Source organism: Caretta caretta, chromosome 15 (assembly GCF_965140235.1).
Source record: "Caretta caretta isolate rCarCar2 chromosome 15, rCarCar1.hap1, whole genome shotgun sequence".
In the NCBI taxonomy this organism is placed as follows: Eukaryota; Metazoa; Chordata; order Testudines; family Cheloniidae; genus Caretta; species Caretta caretta.
The window spans coordinates 23,557,088-23,576,429 of record NC_134220.1 but is presented as its reverse complement, the minus strand read 5'-3'; the positions used below and the strand labels follow the sequence as shown (position 1 = coordinate 23,576,429).

The window sequence follows — 19,342 nt, the reverse complement described above, 5'->3', positions numbered from 1 at the left end:
GTTCACACACAACATGGGGGGTATAAAGGGTTTTTTCTTGGTTTGGAAAGATGGTCATCAGGACAGAGTGCCAAGTCTGCTCAGCACTTACTGAGGGTCTGATCCAACCTGTCAGTGGAAAGACTCCCATTGATTACACTAGACTTTGGATCAAGGACTAAGTGCTTGAGCAGGTGAGATGCCAAGTGTTCCAGTCCCCACAGGTTCACAGCAAGCTGAGGGCACTCATCAGCTCACATTATTTTTAAATTACAGTAACAACTAGAGAGCTCAGCTGAGATCAGGGCCCCACTGTGCCGGGTATTGTCCATAATGAGAGACCATTCCTAGTGCAGACAGCTTACAGAGCCACAGAAAGGTGAAATAACTTGCCCAAATTCATACCGCAAGTCAGTGGCAGCAGAGAATATGCTGCTGAGTCCCAGACTGATGTGCTATCCATTGGTCTATATGCCTCTCCTCGAGCAATGTGAACATGTGCAATCAAATTCTGTATCTGAAAAGCAGCTGACAGATGATTTTTCCTTTCAGCTCATAAAGGTTACTCTCCAGGTTTCCTTCTTGCTCTCCACAATTCCTCTACCAATGGCAGGGTACCTGTTTAGAGCTGGTCAGAAAACAGGATTTCCGTTCAGCAGAAAATGCCAACATTTTGAACTTGGTTTACATTCCAAATCAAAACAAAACACCAAAAATTTTCAAGCAATGAAAAAATTCTGAAAAAAAATTGATTTGGAACCAATTGAAACGTGTCCTTTTGATGAGGATTTTTTTTCCATTTGGATAATGTCATAACACTAGGATATAAAATATATTAAAATATTAACATCAATATTTTAATATAATATTAAAGTCAAAATGAAATTAATCTAAATGTTTCAACATTACCAAAACAATGAGAAAGTTGAAATAATTCATTTTAACTTTTTCCTGTCAACAATTGCATTGAAAATGACACTTGCCATGAAATATGTAAATTTTGACAAAACTACATTTTCTGATGAAAAAAGCTTCCATCAATTTTTTTTTTGTTCAGCTCTAGTCCTGTTGCTTTTTGGAGTCTTATTGCAGCACCAGTGCCACCCACTGGTCACAGAAGTGTTAGCCATACATAAGTCCCTTCTACAAGAGCACTAATCAGCTCCTTTGAGATTGTCCCAATTTATGGGAAGGGGGTGTACTGTTTTGGTTCTTGCCTCCTGCAAGCTGTACTAACCACAGACTGTAGCTGAACAGTCTCACCTGTATTCCAGACCTTACTAACCAAAAAAAGAGCACTGTCGTTATAATAATATTAATATAGCAACACACAAACGCATACCACTTAGCTAACCTCCATCTCACCACCCTGATAGAAGAGTGGTCCACCTCATCTGCTATCTATACTCCAGGATTCAGAAGAACATGGAACGCAGACACAGTGCTCTACGTCAATTGTGCAGTAATTGTTGGGACATTTCTTCCTGATGGCCGATGGTGGTCGGCTCACATCCTGAATCTTGAGGCTGGATAGGTCATGTGATTTAGTAATGTTAAGTAGCATCCTCTTATCAACATATCCTTAGTTGTTTCAGGGAGTGCTATACAGTCACATCATTGAAGAAAAAAAGGGAGATTATACTATTTTGATTCACAGCCATTACCTGCAAAACCTTGGAGTCATCTTCCATATCCTAGAGAAATAAATTTCACTGGCATTTACAACAAATCTATTTAGCAATAGTTTGCTGGAGTTTAATGCAACAGTTACTGCAAACAAACAGTAGCATGGGGTCATTGGTAGTCCAATTCCATAGGTATATTTGATAAAGGTTTGTTATTTGTACACAATTGCAGAACTACAGCTGGCTGAAAATTTTAAGATGGAACAGTCTTCTGTTGGTAAATGCTGATTTAAATAAATCAAGATGTTTTGCATCAACATAATGATTTTGTTGAAATTTTTGATGAAAAATTATTGAGGTGTTTCATTTTGATAGGGTTGAATTTGGATGTCACTGTTTCAAATACATCATATAGCACAGCTGATGTGAATCACTGTGACCTTATTAAAGTGAAATGGTTTGAGGCCTTTTCGATATTTCTGAAACAAATGAGTTTTGAATTTTCATTTGGCAGGAAATTTCAAAATTTACATTTTTTAGGTCTGGTTTGGGGGGAAAAAATGGATTTTTTGTAGAACGGAAAATCGGAATGTTGACCAGCTCTGTCCGGAACATCTTCATGAGCATATCAGGCCACTCCGACGGGGTAAATCAGAGAACCTTTAGGGCTACTCTAAACATTGCTGTTATGGGTGCTAGGTCCTCTACAGCACCTGCAGGGAGAGTGGTGTACATGGAGCTCTTACAGAAGCAGCACGCCACCCAACGATCACCCTATATAAGGAAAGGCCTCCAGGCCTTTGGAGCTGGTTTGTGCTGGTGGCAGGGTACAAAACAGCCAGAGCACGGTTGAGGTTCCAGGTGCTAACCCCTTGATCGGAAAAGTTTACCTATGCTGTGTGCTGCTTAGTGTGCACTAGTAAACACACCCGATATATTCCAACCTGAGCTGGACCCAAAGGTATGGATTTGCAGCAGTACACATTATGGCAACTTACAGGCATAATGACCGGCTCCTATAAACACTTTCTACCAAACATAGCATGAATAGCCCCGCTGACTTTGGGACTCATGCGGTAGTAAGCATGCGCTGTATCAGACCCATACTTTGCAGCCCTACGGTGATGACTGTTTTACTAAAGCAATCCATTACAAGAGGAGGAGTGCACTGACTGACTTTTTTTTTAAATGGTTCAATGTCTTGATGCATGCTTTGTTTGTTATCAATTTGTTAATTGACCACGAGGCAGCAGAGTTCCCCAAAACTTGCACAGAGGAGTTCCCCAAAACTTACTACTAATAAATGTTATTTTGCTACATTTACCCCCACTTAACTAGATCTGTGGGCTGCCTATATCTAACACATCACAGTCTGGTTTCTCTCCTATTAGAGCACCATAGACAAGTATTATTTGCTGGAGGCCCAGGGAATTCACTGGATCTGTTTCACCCTCATTGAAAGTCCATTTACTATAACAGAGATACACCAGAGATGAAGACTGGCCCAGTCTTTCCAGCCAGTTAAGATGCTGTTGCCACTAAGATTTTATGTTATATTTACAAACCTACACATCTGACTGACTTTGGGGGCTGGCAACTGATCCCCTCATTGTTTGACGTTTTTCCGTGTATGCAGTATGTTTGTTTATTTCATGGAAAGGGAAATTTGCCACAAATTTAAGTCAGCCCAACTTTGGGGCTGCTACTGATGGATGTTATTGGCTTTACAAAATTGTGCTATTTCTTCCTTTCCTATCCTATTTTGGTTTCTTCTTTTTGGGGGGCATACTCAAACAGCAGAAGCTAATCCGTATTTTGTTTCTCTCCTGTAGCCTGCTGTATATCCCAGAACCATGGCTGTGTGGCAGTCCTGTTTCGGTCTGTTGGTGCTGCGGACTCCCTGTTTCACACCAGAATGGTTTAGGCGGCTCTGAAGCAAATCTTCAGAAGGGCTCTGGCAGCCCCTGTTTGTATTCTACAGGCATTTATTAAAATGATCTCCAGGTCTCATGGTGGAAATATTGTGGTGGATTATTTAGTTTCCTTTCTGTCACATAAAAAAAATCATAGGGCAGACTCAGAAGTGAGACACAGCGAAATGGTGATGTGAGTTATGTGCTGATAAATTAAAAAGGCAAAGCCCCAGCTTCATCTTAGGCCTGCTGTTAGTTGCTTTTCATTCTGTCCCTCCAGTCCGTGATTTTGTAACTTACCGCATGATTTATATCACCTATGAATGTAACTCAGACTCCTCCACTAGGGAGGTTATCAGTGAAGATTCTGTGCATCTTCTATCACTTAGAATCATAGACTAGCAGGGTTGGAAGGGACCATCTGGAGGTCCAACCCCCTGCTCAAAGCAGGGCCAATCCCCAATTTTTGCCCCAGATCCCTAAATGGCCCCCTCAAGGATTGAACTCACAACCCTGGGTTTTAGCAGGCCAATGCTCAAACCACTGAGCTATCCCTCCCCCCTTCATTGTTATTATTAAATTATTTGTATTATGGCCATGCCTAGAAGCCCTAACTGAAAGCAGGGCCATATTGTACTAGGTACCACACACACCTGTGTCCCTGCCTCCTGCAGTGCTCTAGAATCTAAATCGATGAGTCAGACGAAGGGCGAAAGAGAAAACAGAAATAGGAAGCAACTTGCCCAAGGACCCACAGCAGGGCAGTGTGAACCAGGAACAGAACCCAGGTCTCTTGAGTCCATGTCCAGAGCCTTCTTCTCTAGAACATGTTGCTTCCCCTCTGGGTGCAACCCACCCTTGCTCCCACTGAAGTCACCTGCAGGTTTGCCATTGGTTTTAATAGAAGCAGGATCTGACCTTTTAAGATTTGAAACTAGGAAGTGCCTAGCTTCCTGTCTGAAGAGTGCTAAGCACTTTGCACCTCTCAAGATCAAGGCCTCACTTAGTGGGCTTAATGCATGCTGCCAAGAATGTAGGTGATGGTTGGAATGTCTGTGCAGAAGCCTGGCAATGCCTCTTAGGTGACACTTCTTTGGAACGCAAACAAAAGGAAACCCCAATCTCCTAGTGCAGATTTGTTTGGTGCAGAGTCCTCACATGTATGTATTTTTCCCCATTAATGAGATTCTGCTGTCAGGTTGAAAAAGCTCTTTAGATTCATTGCACAGAGGAGAGGGGACACTTTTGCTGACAGCCTAGATTCTACCCGTCTCTTCAAAACTGAAGGCATTAATATTAGATACATACAGATAACTCTAACACTCCATCTGTCATGGGAGCCCACTCCAGTGACATTTTTAGGAGACCCATTGCTGGCAGATTCTTCCAGCGCTTGCTATGTCATTCTGTAAAGCAGGGAGAAACTGCACAGTTGCAGCCTGCTTTGAGAAGGAGTCTCTGAAGACAATCATTGGGCCATCAGCTTAGACTCTTATGCTCCATAAATCAGAGAGGATAGTAGCCATTCCATTCAATACAGTGCTGGGGGAGAGGAGGGTGTATTTCACTCCAGAATATAAATCATTCAGGAAGCGGTAGATGCATAAGGATCTATTGTTATCAACAGATTATACTAAATAATGCCTTGGTTTTTTTGCAGCATAGACTACCCCATGACAGAACATTTCAGAACCCAGCTCAACCAACTTAGGCTCGTGCTATAGGGTGAAAAATAGCAGTGTAACCATCCCTGCTCAGGCTGGACTTGAGCTCGGCTCTAAAACCCTGCAAGGGGGAATGGCCTCAGAGCCTGGGGTCCAGCCCAAGGAGGAATGTCTACAGGGCTAGTTTTAGCCCCATCAAGCGAGCTGAGTCAGATGCCCTGGGCTCGTAGACTGGCTGCCATGGGTTTTTTTCGCAGCATAGATGTACCCTGGCCTCATTAACAGAGTATCTCCCACTGCCACTCCACCAACACACAAATCCTGCATCCCCTCCTCTCTGGCTGCAGGAAAAGGAACCTGCACTGGGGCTACACACAGAGCCTTGTATGTCATTGAGCCTGGCTCAGGAGATGCTCCCTCTGCAGCAGTGCCCAGTGGGAGTTTGAGGGTGAGCCAAGGGAGGAGCTGAGCTGTAGGCTCCATCACATAGAGGGTGGCTTCTACTCCAGCCTCAAAGAATGGAGGAGAAGCTACAAGGTAGCTCAGCCTCTGAAGTCTTGTGGGGAGAATTGACTTCATGGAGCCCCCCATCAAGGTCCTAGTCTGGATGCTGGAAGCAGGATTCAGTTCACTCTGAATAGCTACAGATAGAGCATTATTTTACTGCAGCAATGGCTGGAGAACCAAGGGCCAGATTTTCACACCTGCTTGGCTCCTATTTAGGCAAACTGATTGCCATAAGAGCACGTGGGGGGGGGATAGCTCGTGAGCTGCAAAAACGTACCAGCGAGACAGCCATTTCAATGGGCTCACATGTAGTGAGAGTCAAAAAGTAGACCCAGGAAGTCACAGAGAGAGAAATTTTGCAGGAAATAAATGAAAATCATTATTGAAAAAAGGCAGTGCATAAAAAAAAGCAGTTTCTATATTATGTGAGGCAGGGAAAATTGCCGGCATAAAAAGCAAATACTGTGCTACCTTTCAGAAGCTAGGGACAGTTGTCCCCGCTAAGTTTAGCGCAAGTGACTTCAACTAGCATACTTTCTGTTTCTGAGCCACAAAGAACCAGTATTTAATTGGAAGCATTATATTGCTGGCACTGTCATGGAGAGGCTCGACACAGATTTTCAGAACATTGGAGGGGGATAATGGGGGGGGGGCGCGTTGATCCTGGGTTCTTTGTTTGGTTTTATTCCCCTCTTTAAAAATTATTCTCATATCCCACATGCCCTGAGTGGAACGGTGTTAACAGAACGTAACCAAGGAATATATAACTGTTTCTCACTATTTCCTTGATATACAGAGCACATCACCAATTTCCACCTTCAATCTTCCCATTAACTGCCACACAGCTAATAGAGCCTTAAAAATAACGCACTCATTTTTCCGTGCCGTCTGCTCACACTGGTATATTTACTATGTAGTCTTAGGATGATAATTGCATTAGAGTTATAGGGCTCCATATTGCTTCAGTTGAGGTGAATGGGAAAATGTCCATTGTTTTCAGTGGGAGTAAGAATGGGCCTGTTGAATGCTAACGCGCATTTCACATTGCTCTCTCGAATGTTCCATTATGAGAAAAGCTCTGCTTGCTTCCAATATGGAGACCAAGCACTACACGTGCAGTCTGATAATGACGTCTTGCAAAGTAACATTGGGGACACTTCATTAGCCCAGCCACAATACCTGTGCTCACCCCCTCTCATTATAAAGATGAAGAGGAACAAACACGCACACACCAAACTAATGATATTTGAATTGGACATTAGCAGAAAAACTTGCCCCAGACAATCAAGCAAGTAGAATTTAGAAAAGCCGGAATAACATGATATTATTGAAAACTATTATTGAAAAAGGGAAAATGTTTGTGTGAAAAAAAACAAATGTATCCTTTTATGATAACAAAAATTAGCTCCACTGTAGGAAATTATAGCCTGGCATTCATTTTGCCATTAACAGAGTAATATACTGTAGACTTTAAAGCACACAATATAATTACTCTAACACAGTGATTAGCCAGCAATTAGTATCTGCCCATCTTACGTTAGAATCCTCCCTTTTTTGTAATATGTCTTTTTGTCTCTACCTATGTTCACCAGTACAAAAGCTTAGACATGTTCACAGCATTGCAAATAATTAGCACAACTCAGATGTTTCAACAATGCACCACAGTTCACTAATCAGTATGGAAGTTGGTGCGTAACATAAGGACTAATTCACATAATCTCTATGCTAATTATTCATTTGTTTGCATATTGCTAATTACGATGTTAACTATAAGATATCACTGTCAGTGGACAAAGTGTGGGCCTCCCCTTATTCTACAGAGCAATGCTTCTGGTTATCTGCCAGATGCCTCTTGACACATTTGGAATAGGGGCCATTCCTAGGGATGAAAATTAAGAAAAAAAAAGACAGAATTTGAGTGGGTTTGCAAGAACCAACTACAGAGACATTGGCACAGAGAAGCTGATTGCACGGTGGCAATTTTGTCTTTGACATTGAGGCATTGCCATGGGCAACAGTGCTGAGAAAAAGCAAACATGCTGGGACTCTAGAGAGCTAAGAAGTGGAAAATTGGGACTAGATGAGTAATGAAAGCCAAAGTCTCATGTGATGAGCAGAGTTTGATAGGGTTGTGATTTATCACAAACTCCCTGCAATTTATTAACAAAAAAAAAAAAAGAAACTTTCAGACTTAATCAATGAGTTTCCAAATTTCTGTTTGGATCTTTTGGAAGTTGCTAAACAGGGCTTAGGGGTGCTGACTTTTTCCCTGCTTGATCTTTCCAGATTTTAAAGCGATATGAAATAGGTTTTGTCTCGAGAAGAGAAGACTGAGTAGTGACATGACAGTCTTGAAGTATGTAAATGGTTGTTATAAAGAGTTGTTCTCTATGTCCACTGAGGATAGGACAAGAAGTAATGGGCTTAATCTGCAGCAAGGGAGATTTAGGTTAGATATTAGGAAAAACTTTCAAATGATAAGGATAGTTAAGTACTGGAACAGATTACCTAAATTCCAGGTAGGTTGTGGAATGCTGGTCATTGGAGGTTTTAAAGAACAGGTTGGACAAACACCTGTCTGTCTTACCAAGCAGGATCATTATTTGCTCAGGAATGTCAAAGTTTTGATTGCTTCACTGGTATCAGTGAAAATCACATTGACATCCCTTGCTGGAAACTCATGTTGACATCTCTTGCTGGCAATGAGGATTTCATAAATATTTGAAATGACTGGAAAATTAGAATCAGGACAATGTATGTGATTTCAAGGATTCTGTGGGGACAAAAAGCAGTGCCAGGCCATTAGCTGCAAAGCTGGGAATCTCCCTTCCAAATGGTTTCTGGGACTGCATTTAGCGTTGCAAGAACCCAGCCACCTCACCATAAAAGAACGGCTGATTGAATGAGTGCTCAGTAGGAGGAGCAAACAGGTACTCCCTACTGTCTCCTAGGCAATTTTCTAATCACTAGGCTGAAATTAAGGCCTCTCCTTGGCTTTAGCAGACACTCTGCACCTCTCAGAATCAAGCTCCTGAGCTCTGAACACATGAAGCAGCTTCTACAGCCTGTTTTAGCCTGATGTAGCTGCCTCTTTGCCTGTCTCTGAACAAAGGCGCTTGCCTGCACTAACTCAGACAATGATGGACCTACAAGAAAACGATATAAATTAATGACTACTTTGGCTGTCAAGATATTGACTAATCATACCTTATTTGTGGCACTATAAGCATGCATGGGCTTCATGTCACTTCTGATCCTGAAAGCTGATCCCTTAGAGTAAACCTCAGCACCTGCACTGAGCTCTGTTAACTTTAACAAGGCTCCACATGGGCACAGATTCACCCACATGGATCAGCTTGCAGGACTGGGGCCTTAGGGCGGGACCATGTTTTGTAGAGGGACTGCTCAGTTTAAACAAAAAAATAACACGTCATACAGGACTACAGGCTGGGAACTTACTGCTGTATTCCACTGCATTACAACAGAATGGGGCAGGGGGATTCCTACTTACAAAACAGTTGTAAGGGAGGTGCTCCATCCCATAATACTCTGGGGAACCCAGTTAACCCTATGGCAACTCCTGAAAATTTTTGCTCGTGGAGTAGTAAACAAGTGACTTGTAATTTTGGAAGGCTCAATATTCTGTGTGAGACACCATAAAGGGGCCTGATTTTCACAGGCTGGGTTCTCTACACTTTCTGAAAGTCAGCCCCTGTTAAGGTGTCTCCAGCTGGGCACGCAAAAATCCAAGCACCCCAAATCTCTAGTTCCTTGGAAAATCTTGGTTCATGTCTTGGAATTTCAGCCTAAAGTCTTTGTTCCGAACTTTCACCATAGAGAAACTTTTACACCATTCCTCTCTTGGCATCTGAATAAATATTCAGACAAGGAGGTGGGGAGAAATTTTGGCTGCTCCCAGAAATACATTAGCAAATTCTGATTTGGCTCTAATGCATTTCAGACATGGCAACATTGTTTTGCATGCAAGCTGTAGGAGAACATGCAATTTAGCACGCAAGCTGTAGGAAAACAGGCCCAGGAAGTTCACCACCATTAGGGTCCAGCTTGAAAATATTTGGAAGACGTTCTGAAATAAGTTGAATACGAAGAATAATAGTAGTTACGCGAATGCATTTGGGTATTTTTTTCTACTAGCTTTTAAAACAGCAGATAACAGCTCTGTTAAATATCTTGAGCGTTCCAACCTGTCAGTCAACATGATGTAAAATTAAAAGCATTATTCTCATCTGCCCATTATTAAATATATACCTGTAGAACATTACGTAGGAGTCATTATCTTGCTCACAATAGCATCACCTCACTGGTGTAGCATATTTCAATTATTTTGACATCGCTTATTGCTTTAAATATGATGAGCATCTAAAACCCAGCCCAGCTCATCTCACTAAATTATACCCTATTCATTCATCGTGCAGCCATTGTTTAATGAAATCTGCACATTAAGCATTTAAGGATTGCAAAACTGTGACTGATGGATTCTTATTGGATGTATGAATGCAACACAAAGCCAAGCAGAAGTGAATGCTCAGTAGTTTGAGCATTGGCCTGCTAAACCCAGGGTTCAGAGTTCAATCCTTGAGGGGGCCATTTAGGGATCTGGGGCAAAAACTGGGGGATTGGTCCTGCTTTGAGGAGTGGGTTGGACTAGATGACCTCCTGAGGTCCCTTCCAACCCTGATATTCTATGATCTTACAATCTTTGATCACTTTTGTTGTGCTAACTAGCAACAAGAGGACTGGCTGAAGAAATGTGAATGAAAGAAAACTATGTAAGTATATGCAAACATTTCTAGGAAGTAAAGCACCTTGTGATAGTGGATTGCCTAAATCCAGTTATCCATTAATAATGTCATCACACAAACTGCACAGGGATACGCACTTAACTTCATGCTACGGTAATCCTGGTAGTCAAAATCAACTCTTCCTCTGAGCTACTTGATGTCTGGATACTGTTCCAAATGTAGAAACAGGCAGCCAAGAAGCAGATTAAAAAGGAAATGAAGACCACAGCTGGGCAAACAATAGGGCCAATCGTTTAATTGATTTTGCTTCATTTTCAGTTTGCGGATTCTATTGTGGACAGATCGCAATGTAAAAACATGCATCTATCTTCAAAGCAATTCAATAAATAATTCTTGATTGTTAGTGTCTTAGCAAGAAGTCAGTCACTGTTGACATTCAAAATTAAAGCTAGATTTGATTGACCACATAGGTCACATGGTCTGTTTGCATTCCCATGATTGGGAAACTCAGCATAGTGACAGAAACCCAATTCTGAGTTAATTTTTGTGATTAGGAATGCAACATTTTTTATTCACATATTCTCCAATATTTTCTTAAAACTTTCCTGTGCCCATAAATATTCTTTCCAACAAATCCAGTTGGTAGAATAATCAGAAAGTTAACACAACTTTGGTTGAAACAAATTGGTTTAAAAATTCAAATACAGCCAAGTTGATTTTTTTGGCGGGGGAGGGAGAAGGGGGGCTTTGCTCTGGTTCAGCCTCTCATACCCACCGTCAATGGGGAATGTGAGCGTGGGGGTGGTGCTGCAACACTGAAGCATGGCTTGTGTAGAGCTTAAATTGCTGTTTGACTTGCAAAAAGCCTCCCAGAGCTCCCATGCTGGGCTGGGAGAGGATGGAGCAACGTGCTACTACCCCTTTCATATCAGTTAATTCTGCAGCACCAAGAAGAGTTCATAGCCCTGGTCTACACTAGGACTTTAGATCGAATTTAGCAGCGTTAAATCGATTTAAACCTGCACCCGTCCACACAATGAAGCCCTTTATTTCGACTTAAAGGGCTCTTAAAATCGATTTCCTTACTCCACCCCTGACAAGTGGATTAGCGCTTAAATCGACGTTGCCGGCTCGAATTTGGGGTACTGTGGACACAATTCGATGGTATTGGCCTCCGGGAGCTATCCCAGAGTGCTCCATTCTGACCGCTCTGGACAGCGCTCTCAACTCAGATGCACTGGCCAGGTAGACAGGAAAAGAACCGCGAACTTTTGAATCTCATTTCCTGTTTGGCCAGCGTGGCAAGCTGCAGGTGACCATGCAGAGCTCATCAGCAGAGGTGACCATGATGGAGTCCCAGAATCGCAAAAGAGCTCCAGCATGGACTGAACGGGAGGTACGGGATCTGATCGCTGTTTGGGGAGAGGAATCCGTGCTATCAGAACTCCGTTCCAGTTTTCGAAATGCCAAAACCTTTCTGAAAATCTCCCAGGGCATGAAGGACAGAGGCCATAACAGGGACCCGAAGCAGTGCCGCGTGAAACTGAAGGAGCTGAGGCAAGCCTACCAGAAAACCAGAGAGGCGAACGGCCGCTCTGGGTCAGAGCCCCAAACATGCCGCTTCTATGATGAGCTGCATGCCATTTTAGGGGGTTCAGCCACCACTACCCCAGCCGTGTTGTTTGACTCCTTCAATGGAGATGGAGGCAATACAGAAGTAGGTTTTGGGGACGAAGAAGATGATGATGAGGAGGTTGTAGATAGCTCACAGCAAGCAAGCGGAGAAACCGGTTTTCCCGACAGCCAGGAACTGTTTCTCACCCTAGACCTGGAGCCAGTACCCCCCGAACCCACCCAAGGCTGCCTCCTGGACTCAGCAGGCGGAGAAGGGACCTCTGGTGAGTGTACCTTTTAAAATGCTATACATGGTTTAAAAGCAAGCATGTGAAAGGATTACTTTGCCCTGGCATTTGCGGTTCTGCCTTTGCAAAAGGTTTCTGGGGAGGGCAGCCTTATTTCGTCCTTCATGGTAGGACACTTTACCACTCCAGGCCAGCAACACGTACTGGGGAATCACTGTAGAACAAAGCATTGCAGTGTATGTTTGCTGGCATTCAACCAAAATCCGTTCACGCGGTGGGAGGAGGCAAAATGCGACCTTGTAACGAAAGCACATGTGCTATGTATGTAATGTTAACTTTCAAGGTTTACCCTGAAAGAGTGTAGCCACTGTTTTATAAAATGTGTCTTTTTAAATACCGCTGTCCCTTTTTTTTTCTCCACCAGCTGCATGTGTTTCAATGATCACAGGATCTTCTCCTTCCCAGAGGCTAGTGAAGCTTAGAAAGAAAAAAAAACGCACTCGCGATGAAATGTTCTCCGAGCTCATGCTGTCCTCCCACACTGACAGAGCACAGACGAATGCGTGGAGGCAAATAATGTCAGAGTGCAGGAAAGCACAAAATGACCGGGAGGAGAGGTGGAGGGCTGAAGAGAGTAAGTGGCGGGCTGAAGAGAGTAAGTGGCGGGCTGAAGACAGGGCTGAAGCTCAAATGTGGCGGCAGCGTGATGAGAGGAGGCAGGATTCAATGCTGAGGCTGCTGCAGGACCAAACCAGTATGCTCCAGTGTATGGTTGAGCTGCAGCAAAGGCAGCTGGAGCACAGACTGCCACTGCAGCCCCTCTGTAACCAACCGCCCTCCTCCCCAAGTTCCATAGCCTCCACACCCAGACGCCCAAGAACACGGTGGGGAGGCCTCCGGCCAACCAGCCATTCCCCCACAGAGGATTGCCCAAAAAAAAGAAGGCTGTCATTCAATAAATTTTAAAGTTGTAAACTTTTAAAGTGCTGTGCTTAAAGTGCTGTGTGGCATTTTCCTTCCCTCCTCCACCACCCCTCCTGGGATACCTTGGTAGTCATCCCCCTATTTGTGTGATGAATGAATAACGAATGCATGACTGTGAAGCAGCAATGACTTTATTGGCTCTGCAAGCAATGATTAAAGGGAGGAGGGGAGGGTGGTTAGCTTACAGGGAAGTAGAGTGAACCAAGGGGCGGGGGGGTTCATCAAGGAGAAACAAACAGAACTTTCACACTGTAGCCTGGCCAGTCATGAAACTGTTTTTCAAAGCTTCTCTGATGCGTACCGCGCCCTCCTGTGCTCTTCTAACCGCCCTGGTGTCTGGCTGCGCGTAACCAGCAGCCAGGCGATTTGCCTCAACCTCCCACCCCGCCATAAACGTCTCCCCCTTACTCTCACAGATATTGTGGAGCACACAGCAAGCAGTAATAACAGTGGGAATATTGGTTTCGCTGAGGTCTAAGCGAGTCAATAAACTGCGCCAGCGCGCCTTTAAACGTCCAAATGCACATTCTACCACCATTCTGCACTTGCTCAGCCTGTAGTTGAACAGCTCCTGACCACTGTCCAGGCTGCCTGTGTACGGCTTCATGAGCCATGGCATTAAGGGGTAGGCTGGGTCCCCAAGGATACATATAGGCATTTCAACATCCCCAACAGTTATTTTCTGGTCTGGGAATAAAGTCCCTTCCTGCAGCTTTTGAAACAGACCAGAGTTCCTGAAGATGCGAGCATCATGCACCTTTCCCGGCCATCCCACGTTGATGTTGGTGAAACGTCCCTTGTGATCCACCAGAGCTTGCAGCACTATCGAAAAGTACCCCTTGCGGTTTATGTACTCGGCGGCTTGGTGCTCCGGTGCCAAGATAGGGATATGGGTTCCATCTATAGCCCCACCACAGTTAGGGAATCCCATTGCAGCAAAGCCATCCACTATGACCTGCACATTTCCCAGGGTCACTACCCTTGATATCAGCAGATCTTTGATTGCGTGGGCTACTTGCATCACAGCAGCCCCCACAGTAGATTTGCCCACTCCAAATTGATTCCCAACTGACCGGTAGCTGTCTGGCGTTGCAAGCTTCCACAGGGCTATCGCCACTCGCTTCTCAACTGTGAGGGCTGCTCTCATCTTGGTATTCATGCGCTTCAGGACAGGGGAAAGCAAGTCACAAAGTTCCATGAAAGTGCCCTTACGCATGCGAAAGTTTCGTAGCCACTGGGAATCGTCCCAGACCTGCAACACTATGCGGTCCCACCAGTCTGTGCTTGTTTCCCGAGCCCAGAATCGGCGTTCCACAGCATGAACCTGCCCCATTAGCACCATGATGCATGCATTGTCAGGGCCCATGCTTTCAGAGAAATCTGTGTCCATGTCCTGATCACTCACGGGACCGCGCTGACGTCGCCTCCTCGCCCGGTATCGCGTTGCCATGTTCTGGTGCTGCATATACTGCTGAATAATGCGTGTGGTGGTTAATGTGCTCCTAATTGCCAAAGTGAGCTGAGCGGGCTCCATGCTTGCCGTGGTATGGCGTCCGCACAGAAAAAAGGCGCGGAACGATTGTCTGCCGTTGCTCTGACGGAGGGAGGGGCGACTGACGACACGGCTTACAGGGTTGGCTTCAGGGAGCTAAAATCAACAAAGGGGGTGCCTGTACATCAAGGAGTATTTCAGGCAGGACTGCACGGAGGGTTCCAATAAGAAATGGTGCACCTAAGTTATCGTTGTTATTGGAACAAGGAGGTTAGCCTGGCCTCTGATTGATACATGGCTAGATTTACCTCGCTGCACCTTCTCTGTGAGTGACTGCAGTGTGACCTAGAGGAATGAGTCCCCTAGACAGGGGAGGAGGCAAATGAGTACAAAACAAATCTGGTCTATTTCTTGTTTTGACCCACTCCATCTATCTTTTACATCTTTGGCTGGCAGCAGACGGTGCAGAAGGACTGCATGCCATCCACATCTCATGGCTGCTCGGCAGAAGATGGTACAGTACGCCTGCTAGCCATCCCCATCTCTTGCCTGCCTGGCAGAAGATGGTGCAATACGACTGCTAGCAATCCTCATCTCTTGCCTGCCTGGCAGAAGATGGTACAGTACGACTGCTAGCAGTCCGTATCGCCTGCCTGCTCACCATAAGACGGTTCAATAGGACTGACTGCAGGACTAAAGAGAATGACCTGGTCAAGTCACTCCAAATGTAGTCCCTGCGCCCATGTCTGCCCAGGCGCTCCCAGCCGACGCGGCCAGGAGCACCTCGGACACGATGAGGACGACTACCAGTCGTATTGCACCGTCTGCTGCCAGAAGGCAAGGGGTTACTGCTACTGTGCAGCAAAGCCGTACCGCGTCTGCCAGCACCCAGGAGACATAGGGTGACGGTTACCTGAGCGGGCTCCATGCTTGCTGTGGTATGGCGTCTGCACAGGTAACTCAGGAAAAAAGGCGCGAAATGATTGTCTGCCCTTGCTTTCACGGGGGGAGGGAGGGAACGGGAGGCTGACGATATGTACCCAGAACCACCCGCGACAATGTTTTAGCCCCATCAGGCATTGGGATCTCAACCCAGAATTCCAATGGGCAGCGGAGACTGCGGGAACTGTGGGATAGCTACCCACAGTGCAACGCTCCGGAAGTCGACGCTTGCCTCGGTACTGTGGAAGCGCTCCGCCGAGTTAATGCACTTAATGCACTTAGAGCATTTTCTGTGGGGACACACACACTCGAATTTATAAAACCGATTTCTAAAAAACCGACTTCTATAAATTCGACCTTATTCCGTAGTGTAGACATACCCATAGATTACCAATGTATTGGCAGAGAGGATGGAAATGGTGCTTTAGGCCAAGTCCTCAGCTGGTATAAATTAGAGTGACTCCACTGGAATCAATGGAACAATGCTGATTTACACCAGCTAGGGATCTGGCTCTTCATGTTTATCATTGCCAAGATCAACATAGATTATCAAAGTAGATGCAAGAGTCCATGAGGAAGGATTTTTTAAGATGCAGTCTTTCATCTGAAGGAAGCTGTAATAGAATCTTGCTAGATGAATTGCAGGAATTACTGGCTGGAGCCCAAGTACTGTATGGTTGTGATGCATTCACTGTTTAGTAAATGTTAACAGGTAAGGTGCACCGTGACGTTTTAATAATTTTTTTAAAAATTATCAGTTTGCACCACATTCCATCATTTAGGTTCTAAATCCCCAGGCAAAAAATCAATACAGTGTGAGTAGTGACCTTGAATATATCAACCAGTTTTAAGAAACAAAAATAATTGTGACAATACCTGATAAAAAAAATGCCCATGCTTTGTCACTCTTCTCACTAAAGCAAGGAGCCCCTGTACTGAATATTCAACAATTCAGTAATTTCTGCTTCCTTTATATGCATCAAACACCACAGAAACCAGAACCTCCTATTTGCTGCAGGTTCCAGCTCTCTGCTCTACTGAGCAGCTATAGAGCTCTCCAATCCAAGATAGCGCAGGACTTTTGCACCTCTGCAGCCACTTCCCACAATAGTTGCTCTCCCCAGTTCATGCACAGCTGAAAGGAATCATTGCTTTGGCTTGCAGAATGTCTCCTAGAGATGGAGAGTGCAAAGAAGCCTGGTAATGGCTATTGTTATGGAATGCTAAATTCTATTATATTGTTCAGTTGCTAGGTGTCACTGGGTATAAAATACCTTATGGAAACTAACCCTAGCCATATTGGGCACAGCATTAAAGGATCTGATGAATGAACATATCTGGTGTATAAGCAAGCTCTATAGCCAGTCCACATCTGGTACAGGGACATGACATGGTGTCAGAAGTAAACTAAGAACAAAAAACAGAAGGAAAACAGCACCAAAGCTTGCAAATAGAAGGAGCAAAGCAAGAAAAGTTTCAGGATCTCAACATGCCACTTTTCAATGCCCCAGAAACTTCAGCTTTGACAAAAGTTCAGAATGTACAAACTGAAAACAATATGTTGCAAGATTTTGCATTGCTGCCAAACTCCACAAAGAAACTGGAGCTAGGCAGGTATCTTCTTTAATTTATGTGATATGGAAGCCAGCAGAGCAGATCTTTAAATCTTCTGGCTTTACTGAAGACAGTCACAAAGACGATGAAGAAAAGGTTCTGGCTATGTTTGATGCATACTTTATACCTCAGAGAAATATGGTTTACAAAATAGCATGTTTTTATCAGAGAATTGAAGGACCAGGGGAAAATGTTGAATGTTTCAAAAGAGCTCTGCATACACTGGCTGAAAACTGTGATTTTGGGAACATGAAAATATCACAGACAGGCTGGTTATTGGGTTAACAGATAAAAGCCTTTCACAACAGCTACAATTGGAGAGAGATTTAACCATAGCCAGAGCTAGCCAAAGAGTAAAAACAGGATGAACTGGTGAAACAGAAAAACCTACAGAAACTTGAAAAACCTGAAACTAGCTTAGAAACTGTAAGCAGACACTTGAAAATCATCATCATCACAACCCCTGAGGCAAGGAGAGAGAACTCTCTGGCTAAGAGGGACAAAGTCCAGCCTACATGCACAAGGTGACGAAAAAGTCATATCCCAAGAGATAATGCACATGCAGTCAAAGGCTCATGGTGTAATACATGAATGAAATATGGACATATTGCAGCTGTTTTCCCCATCAAAGCAGTCAGGGCGTTGACTCATATTACAGACAATCAAGAGCCATTGTTTCTGGGATTTGTTGCGTGTGATGACAGAGTGTGCTTGGAGAATGAAACTGAATATTCATGGGTAGACTACTGACTTTAAAATTGACTCAAGAGCAGATGTCACAGTCATCTCAGAAGGAATTTACAATCACCTTCAGCCCCAACCAGAGCTGAAATTACCTGACACAGCTCTGACTAGCCCTGGAGGTATTCTGAACTGTGGGTCACCACAGAAGCAACTTACAAAGGCAAAAGAGTGTATGTGACCAAAGACCGACATCCTTCTCTCTCAGAGGCAGAGTGGCAGTCATGATGGGCCTAGTGAGGAAGGTGGAAGAACTTGTCAGAGGATTTGATGATATTTGACTTTGGAAAGGAGATCCAGGACAAATCAACTTAAGAGACAATGCTGAACCATAACATATGTTCAGCCATTAGGTGGCACCATGTAAAAAACCCTATTTAAGATAAGCTCAGCCATACCTTGCACAGCAGTAAAAGATCTTATGAAAGACATCTGGTGTGTATCAGCAAGTTCTGTAGCCAGTACATGAACATGACAGCTGTAGTTGCTGGCAGTGCTTCCTGACCTAAGAGGTATGTTTCTGGGAGGGACATGAGCAAGGTTACAGCTCTGTTCCCTGGATGCCAAAGTACTTTTTACATGTGTGTTTCCCTCAGTATCCAAGAGGTAATCTTCTTTTCATTTTTATTCATTCCCAACTGATGGCGTTAGCTGAGGCATGAAGGGAAGTGACTTACTGAAAGTAACTGTGAGCTCATAATAACCCACACTTATAGGATACAGTCCCCCCAACTTAGAATTTTGCATTTTATGGCCTGTGCTTTCAAACAGGCATGCAATAGAGTGTGCATGTGCTGGAATACATTTGAAAATGGGGGCCCAGATGTGTCAAATATGTCTCTCATGTAGCCATTGCCATAATATCTGTGGAGGCCTGCTGTCTCTGCATTTTCTTGGCCTGCAGCCCTGGGGTCAGCAATAGATGAGCTAAAACCTCACAAGACAGACAGTTCTCAGAACTTTCCAGCACAGATGGCCACACCCAGAAGACACGGATCGTTTAAGTGCTTCTATGAACTGAACCCCTAATATCCCTTATCAGACACATAAAAAGATCTTAGTTGTTGTTTTCATGCGACAAGCTCACATGTCCAAAGCACAGGGAAGCATGGAATGGACTTACTCTGTTAACCCATGAAGATATGTAGCCTTATGAGTCATACCAGAGTGTGACTCTCATCTTTGTGGCCTGTTGAATGGTTAACTGAGGAAAAAATTACCTGACTGCAGAAACCTTAACTGTTTCTACTGTGTGG

The 19,342-nt window shown here is 44.2% G+C and overlaps 1 long non-coding RNA gene across 4 annotated transcripts in view; it reads right to left on the bottom strand.

The window, feature by feature from the left end:
* The window catches only part of LOC125622783 (uncharacterized), a 375,814-nt gene that overhangs the window by 98,203 nt on the left and 258,269 nt on the right, over positions 1–19,342 (bottom strand). The gene's annotated exons all lie outside the window — the stretch shown is intronic.